Raw genomic sequence first — 8,588 nt, 5'->3', positions numbered from 1 at the left:
ATACACAACATATAAAGAACTCCAACCACTTAGCAATAAAAAGACAAATAGCCTTACTAAAAATGGACAAAGAATTTGAACAGACATTTCTCCAGAGAAGATATAGAAATGATCAAGAAGCACATGACAAGATGCTCAACATCATTAGTCATTAGAGAAATGCAAAGCAAGACCACAATGGATACCACTTCATACCCATTAAAATGGACAAATAACAAGAATAACAACAACAAAAGATGCACAATAGCAAGCATTCACAAAGACGTGGAAAAACTGAAACCCTTATACTTTGCTGGTGAGAACGTAAAATGGTGCAGTCTCTTTAGAAAACAATTTGGGCCAGGTGCGATGGCTCACACCTGTAATCCCAGCCCTTTGGGAGGCCGAGGCAGGTGGATCACCTGAGGTCAGGAATTCAAGACTAACCTGACCAATATGGAGAAACCCCGTCTCTACTAAAAACACAAAATTACCTGGGCATGGTGGCACATGCCTGTAATCCCAGCTACTTGGGAGGCTGAGGCAGGAGAATCACTTGAACCCGGGAGGCTGAGGTTGTGGTGAGCCGAGATCATGCCATTGCACTCCAGCCTTGGCAACAAGAGCAAAACTCCAACTCAAAAAAAAGAAAATAATTTGGTAATTCCTCAAAAAGTTAAACAGAGTTACTGTATGATCCACCAATATCTAGATATATATATATATATATATACCAAATAGGATTGAAAACCTTTGTGAACCCAAAACCTTGTACCTGAATATTCATAGCCAAAAGAGGAAACAATTCAAAAGTCTACAAGCCTATAAACAGGTAAATAAAGTGCAGTATATTCATACAATAAAATATTAGCCTAAAAGGGAATGAAGTACTGATGCATGCTATAGCATGGATGAACCTTGAAAATGGTATATGAAGGGAGCCAGACACAAAATGTCAACTATATGATATATTGAGAATGGGTCAAACCAAATCAGACTTTTTGTCTTTATTAGTGGTTGACAGGGGCTGGGGGAGGGAGGAATGAAAAGTGATTGCCAATAGGTTTAGGGTTTCTTTTAGGGGTGACAAAATGTTATAAAGTTAGATAGTGGTAATTATTGCACAACCTTGTGAATATATTATAAACCACTGATGTACATACCTTAAAAGAGCATATTTTATGGTATGTGAATTATAACTCAGTTTGTTTTTTAAAAAAGTCAAGCAATAGGAAGAATCCCTTTCAACTTCCCAGTTACAGGTGGAAGCAATTTGGTATGAGTGGGTTAGATTTTATCCGAAAAATTGACTATAGCTTCCAAACTAGAAGCAGTTTTTAGTACATGTTTTAATGCATTTACTAACTTTTTTCTGAAAGTGATGCACCTACAAGAGCATATCTTATGTATAGGCACATGAGTTGTGCCACTTAAAACAGCATTCCTCATTTCCAACTGCTTTAAGTGGACAGATGTACACACTTTGTTTTTTCTAAGCTATGCACAAACTTAAGGGCTTGCATGCACCATACATACACACTAATCTTCCTCTTTTCTTTCTTTCACAATAGTTCCTATAATCTCAAATCGGTACCTATTCAAAATTGGCCAAAAAGCCTGATAAATTTCAGGATATTGCAATCTATGGGTGAGTCTCCAAGATGTCCACAGCATCCAAATGAAAATCAGAGTTCTGATAGAAGAATGGCTGTATAGACTCTAATCAAAAGATTGATTTTTGTGTAGTTGTTCTTTTTTAAAAAAACAAATTCTGAAAAATTCTGAGTTGTCTTTGAGAAGCAAAGGACAATGTTGAAGGGTATAAAGGAGTTAGTCAAGAATAATAAAAATAATCTCTTGGTAAAATGACTGAAGTTTGTAATATATTTACATCATAAAGACCACAATGTAAAAAATAAAATCAAAATAAGTGTCTAAAACCAACTGCAACAGCTCATTTCTCTTTTTAAAAATGAAACTGAGCATCTTATTTGAAGCTATTTTTATTTGCATTAGATTATTGCAAATAAACGTTCTAAATGATAGAAAAAAGTTGTAATCATATAATTTGCTTTCAGTGTTTTTGTATTAACTCATTAGTCAAACCCTTCAGTGAAACATAGTTTACAAAAACATATCCATTTTTTTGTAAGCATATTATGAATAACATAGAGATGCTTTACTAATTTGATAATTAAGACCCATTATTTGGCTGGAGAGGACCAATTAAGTAAGAATAATTTAACTCTTTCTCTCTGTCTCTCTCTTTCTCTCTTGCTTGGCTGACTAAGCTTGGGGGAGCATAAAAGAATAAAGTAATTGTACTGCATTAGAACTAGTAGAAGACATTAGAGATTAACTTGGGGGCCATGGCTACTGAAGAATTCAGTGAGTTGGCTTCATGGGCAGTCTGCGTAATCCTTAAGTTAGATGCAAAATGTTATAGGAATGTGCGTAAGTGTATTTTGGGGGGTAGTGAGAATGTATAATCCTAGAAGATCAAGAAACCAATGTGCTGAAGAGTGACGGGTGAGGACAATTGTCCTGGGACTTTGGAGGTGCTGTCAGATGGTCCTGGAAATACAGAACCAGTCCACTGCACAGCCAGAGATGACATGGGCTCAGTGATTCCAAAGCCCTTATAGTCAAGAATGTGAAATGCAGACATACCAGAGAAAAGAGCAATAGACAGTTCCTGATACACTCAAATTACCCCGCTATACAATCTATAAGCATCCACATGTCCTCATTGGCTATGGAGATAAGTTATTCCAAAATACCATGGTCCTATCAGCCTGGAGGGTCTGGACTACTGGGAGTGTGTATATATATATATGGCAAGGAAGAATGAGAGGTCGTGGTGCCATGGACAGAAGAAGAAAAATTAGCAAATGTTGGCTTGGTAGGGTAAGCAAGGGTTTGGCTTTTAACACGTGGTATTCAAGGAGCAGACAGAACACCAAGGTTTAGTTGTTCCAAAAGCAACTGGAAAGACAGAAGTAAAGCTAGATGCTCCTACTATAGGAAAATTCTTTCCCCATCAGTGTTTCCTCCCTTTGGGATTCTCTTGATTCAACCCCATGACCACCACTGCACTCACCCCCAGGAGTGCATGCTCCTTTCCTCTATGACCTGCAGCAGTGTGCTAACCTGGTTTATTTGGGTTCATCAGAACAAAATGTTAGCCTTTCCCAATTCTGCCTTCAGTGACCTCACATTGGTAGCCTGCAATTGGCTATGGTGGTGCAATTTCTATTTGCATCACAGAAATCAGCAAATGCTACAAATTAGTATCCCTCCTCCAAATGGGCTGTTAAATATTTACCAGCTTTTACCAATCACTGCTTATGAGTGAACAGAGATATAGAGTGTGTGGGGCCTTACACAGAATGGCCAAGGAAGATCTCACTGTTAGGGCAGCGTTTGGGAAGACTAAAAAGAGGTGATAAAATGAACCATGCAGGTATCTGGGGGAAGAGCATTCTTGTTACAGGAAACAGCAAATGTAAGGTACCCAGTGCAGGAGTGTCCTTGGTGTTCAAGGGACGGCAAAGAAGGCCAGTGTGGCTGGGGCAGAGTGAGTGAAGGAAAGAATGGTAGGGGATGAGGTTAGAGATAGATGAAGAAACGAGGGGCAAATCATCAAAGACCTTTTAGATGACTATAAGGAGTTTGGTTTTTACACTGAGAGAAACGGGGAGACACTGGAGAGTATAGAGCAGTAAAGTGACATGAGTATGACATAGACCTTGAAAGGATTACTCCTTTTAATCCTTCATGTCAACTTTATGGAGGCTAGGACCAGAAGGCTAGTGGTGGAGGGGATAAGAAGTGGTCATATTCTAGATCTGAATACAATAGAATTGTTATTAGTAAGCAGCTTTCAGCTCGATAAAAGAAATGTGTTTCTAATAGAGTTTTTGTCATCTCCAATGAAGTACCAAGCTTCCTGTACCTGGAAGTAACCAGGCAGACACTTGATATCCCTCACTAGAGATAGTATAGGAGAGTTTCCTATGTTGGGAGGAGTTTATACCCACTGACCTCTAATATTCTTCAATGGCCTGGGGCTTGGCTACACAAGAAAATGCTTGTTATAACTTGATGACTGATGATCGAGTTAGGACTAAGGGAGCAAATAGGGTTAGATATAGAAATTGAAATGGCTTCATTTCTGTAATAAATATGTTAATGGATATTTTAGAGATATATTTATGACTTGGGCATAGGCATATCTAAGTGTTTGGGGGCAAAGTGGATGGGGGAGTAGTTTCGCGTTCGTGTCGCTCTCCGTGGTGCTGAAACACCAACGGTTAAGGGATAATGTTCTCCTAACTCCCTGACTCTTCCTACTTGGAGGTGAGGCCACCTGATGTGTGCAGTCACATGAGGTAGAGGTGGGTTGAGTTGGGGAGGCTTGGGAACAAATAAAGTAAGGATGTCTTAGAATTCAGGATATTACAGCTGAAAAGGGTTTCAGGGAGTATCTAGTCCAATTGCTTAATTTTGCAACTGAGAAAACAGAGCAAGTACACTTGTCCTAAGCAGCAGAGGTCCAGGACCTAGTATATCTCATCCTGCGATGAGATAAAAGTGAGAGGAGGCTAGTCCTGTGGGGTTATTCTTAACATTTCCACCAGAAGTTTCTACTACTTGAGTTCTCCCTCATCGTGTGACCCTATTCACCATACCAGTGAATAAGCTTCCTCAGAAACATGTCCTGGTTTGTGCATGAATTTCCCCGATTTATACCTGGAAGCCTCCAATCTGGACTAGACATCCTTAGTTGTAATGGACTCTCTGGTTGATGTCACCCCAACTTCCCAGGCCTCTATCAATGACCTCTACTTTTTATTAATGTTACCATGCATTTATTTGGTTTGTCATACTTTCTGAAGTACTAGAACTTGACGGAGCTGGGTATGCACTAACATGTTATACTTGTCCTTGTGTGGCTGCTTATTGAGGCTGTAGGTCTGCCGTTTGGTAGAATACAATTAACGAGGTCGTAGAATAGGGGAAAGAACCATGGATAAAGCACAAGTAACCAGTCATGCAGAGGCTTAGTGATGTAAGAACTCACACCATAATCTGGTTAATTTTTTACTTTTTTGAGACAGAGTCTTGCTCTGTTGCCCAGGCTGGAGTGCAGTGGCTTGATGATGGCTTACTGCAGCCTCAAACTCCTGGGTTCAAGCAATCCTTCTGCCATAGCCTCACGAATAGCTGGGACCACAGTTACATGTTACCATGCCTGGTTAATTTTTTATTTTTATTTTTGTAGAGACAGGGATCTCTCTATGTTGCCCAGGCTGGTCTTGAACTCCTGGACTCAAGTGATCCTCCCACCTTGGCTTCCCAAAGTGCTAGGATTACAGGCATGAGCCACCACGCCTGGCTGGTTAATTTTTACAAATGAAAAATAAGAGCAAGAGTCTGCTGAGGTAGGTAATCACACTGAGTCAAGCTGGTGGGAGTTTTTTTTTTTTTGCCTGAATTATCTAGGTAAACACAGACATGCCTAAGAAATAAAAGATTTATATATATAAAGAAGCTACATTAAATCTTCGTTTTAAATTTTCGTTAAATTCTAATTGTGTGTATGTTTTTTTAACTGGGCTGACAGACATTAATAACTACTGAATTAGTGAATTTCCATTGGCTCTGGATCTGTAAATAGAACAAAGCCATCTGCGGGTTAGAGACCACGGAAGCTCCTGCTTGGCCTCCCAGAGGTTCACTGTAACCTTGGGTCACAGATGGATGTGGCTCAGCTACCCTGAGTACTAGCTTCATCTGGCCTCAGAGCCCCAGAGCCAAGAGCAGGTGTAAGCCACATGCCTAGTCTCCCCAGGGGCTAGGAAAAGCCGCCTTGAGACCCAGGCTGCAAACAAAAGCTGGTAGAGGAGATTTCCTAGCTGTTTCAGACTGTGCCATAGATGTGAAACTCAAAGGCGAAGGGAAAAATCAGCCTTCCTTATTCCAGCCTCTCCTACCTGCCTGTGTCCAAGAATGTTTCATACCCAGAGATGCTTTTACTAAAATGGATCTCCAAGTTTGAGCCCTGGTGTTCTTGCCATTTTGCTATTTAAAGTCTGCACAGGTGTCTGGAGAACTGTCTGAATGGCTACCTCCCCCAGCATCTCCCTAACTAACTCACTCAATTTTTGCAGAGGGTCCTCTTTCAAAGAAATACCTGTGGCTGGATGTGGCAGCAGGGCATGCCTGTAATTCCAGCTACTCAGGAGGCTGAGGTGGGAGGATCCCTTTTGCCCAGGAGTTTGAGACTGCAGTGAGCTATGGTTGTGCTGCTGTACTCCAGCCTGGGCTCTGTCATCCAAGCTGGGGACCCCAGCTCTAAAATGGGGTCTTTTTATTTTTAGAGACCCTGTCTCTAAAATAATAAATAAAAATTTTTAAAAATAAAGAAACACCTCTGCCTCTGCTAGTCTGCCTTTCTCCCATTCTAGAAGGCCTTTTGTTTTTCTTTTCTCAAGTTTATTTCCCACTCGAGTAAATGTATTATTTCCTTTCCCTGATGTAAGAAAATTTCCTCTTACAAATGTTTTTTAGCCAATGAAGAAAATGCACTGGCAAGGACAGGGGCCTCCCTCTCTCATACGATCCTGAGAGATTCCTGTGAGCTGAGGTTTGCTCTTGGGAATGCCTGTTTGGATGCGGAGGGTTAGAATGCAGCTAAAGAAGGACCCTTGCCCATGGTCCTCAGGTTTCCATGGCTCAGTGTGTATCTGACACCAGGGGGGTTTGAAGAGGGAGTGGGGGTGGCCAGGGATTAAATAAATGGTTGGAGGTAAGGGAGGCTCTGGAAGGGCTGAGCCGTGTTCCCGTAAGGTCCTCAGGAGGCCAGGGCGCAGTGCCTGATCCTGTACTGCAGGCTGAAGCGGCTTAATTGCTGGTAATTAAGGCAGGATCTATAGTTTCTGGGCATGCCTAGTGGGGGAGGGGCTGGGTTTCTGGCCTTGGATGAGCTGCAGGAAAGCAAGCGGCTGCTCTTCTGAGCTTACAGCTCAGACACTCCCAGCAGGGCCTGTTGCTGGGCAGTTTTCAGCACTAGGAGCCTTTGCAAACCTGCTCTTTGAGGATGGAGATTGTCTTTTCAAAGGAACTCAAAATAGAATATGAATAGTTAACCTTTATTGAGAATTTGCCATAGGTCAGGAATTGTGCTAAACACATTTAATTCTCAAAACATCTCAATGGGTGAATTTTTAATTGATGATGATAATAAAAGATTGGATAATTTGCTCAAGGTCCACAGTTCACACAGAATGCAAATTTAGTTAATTGGATTCCAGAGTCTGTGTTTGCAGGCACCATGCTCTTCTGCAGAGATTGCAAGCTGGTAGCCTATCAGCCTTCAGTGTGCCTGATCCCCACATTGCTTTAAATATAAAAATGTTCAATAAAATTAAGGATTTCTGGCTTTTTTGAAAAAATGATAATGTCTTCCAACACTGGCCCAATTTTTGCATGGCAACAATGAATTTGGACTGAGTAGCTGTTGCCCCTTCTAGAGAGGGAATCTCCAGTTTTTCTGTTTGTACTGCTGCTTCTTGCGAAACTCCTAGCCCATTTCAATCATTTATGAAAATGACACGCCTGGCCCTCGGCATTTTGAAATTGTGACACTGCCTTTTGTCAAGCAAAATAGATTAAGACATAAGAGTATGAGCTGGAATAGAGAAATGAGGTGGTAAGACCCAGTTACACGAGCCACAAGTGTCTTTGCACTTAGTCATACACTCCAAGAGCACAAGCTCATCGCTGAGGCCAATTTATCCCTAGTCTCATTTTCAAGTTCACAGATAAGCAGAGAAGGGCTGGCTCAGGGTGGGGGTAGAAATGTACAGAAATTTCAAGAAGCATTGTAGTCTGAGATAAGCAACTTTCCCCACCTACTTTTAGGATATTGCTTTTCATAAAGCTTTACCATAAGTTCTGCTTTATCATCTCTGCTTGAGCTTCCAGCTGGACAGACTCCGAAATCTAAAAGCCTGCAACTTCCAAAGGAGGACATTTAGCTGCCCAAGGCTGTACAGCCACACCAGGCTGATTGCTTCTGGGTAATCAGGTGGGAAATATCATCTGCATTTAGGGTTTCCTGTGCCATCAGTCTTCTCCAGATGCCTGCAGAGTTGAGATTCGCGTACCCACACCAGCAACACTGTCCCTTAAAGGGCTGTAGTGCTTTTTGGGAAGTAGAGTAAATAAAATGATTTATTAGTTTTCTTTAACCAGAAGAATCAATCACTCTGGTCAAGGCAAGGACCATCATGTGGTGACATGATGTTGAGGTCCAGCTTTTGAACTCTTCAGAGTAAGCCGAGAATGATCTTACATCAAGCACCTCCAGAGAAGCATGGACCCCTCAAGTCCACGGTGACCACCAAGCTGAGGCCATGAGACTCCGGAAAACTTTATCTTAGAATATGTCTTCTTTGCATAAAAGGAACAATTAAGCTTGGCTTCCTGACATTGAGGGTGACTTGGCTTTTTCCTAACAACTGGTAGGGCAGCTGGCATTTTCATGCTTTCACAGCCAGAAGACTCTAGCCCCAAGTTGTGTGCTCTAGTCTCTCTTCCAGACA

The sequence above is a fragment of the Gorilla gorilla genome, chromosome 19, assembly GCF_029281585.2.
Source record: "Gorilla gorilla gorilla isolate KB3781 chromosome 19, NHGRI_mGorGor1-v2.1_pri, whole genome shotgun sequence".
In the NCBI taxonomy this organism is placed as follows: Eukaryota; Metazoa; Chordata; class Mammalia; order Primates; family Hominidae; genus Gorilla; species Gorilla gorilla.
This window is presented reverse-complemented; position numbering follows the sequence as displayed.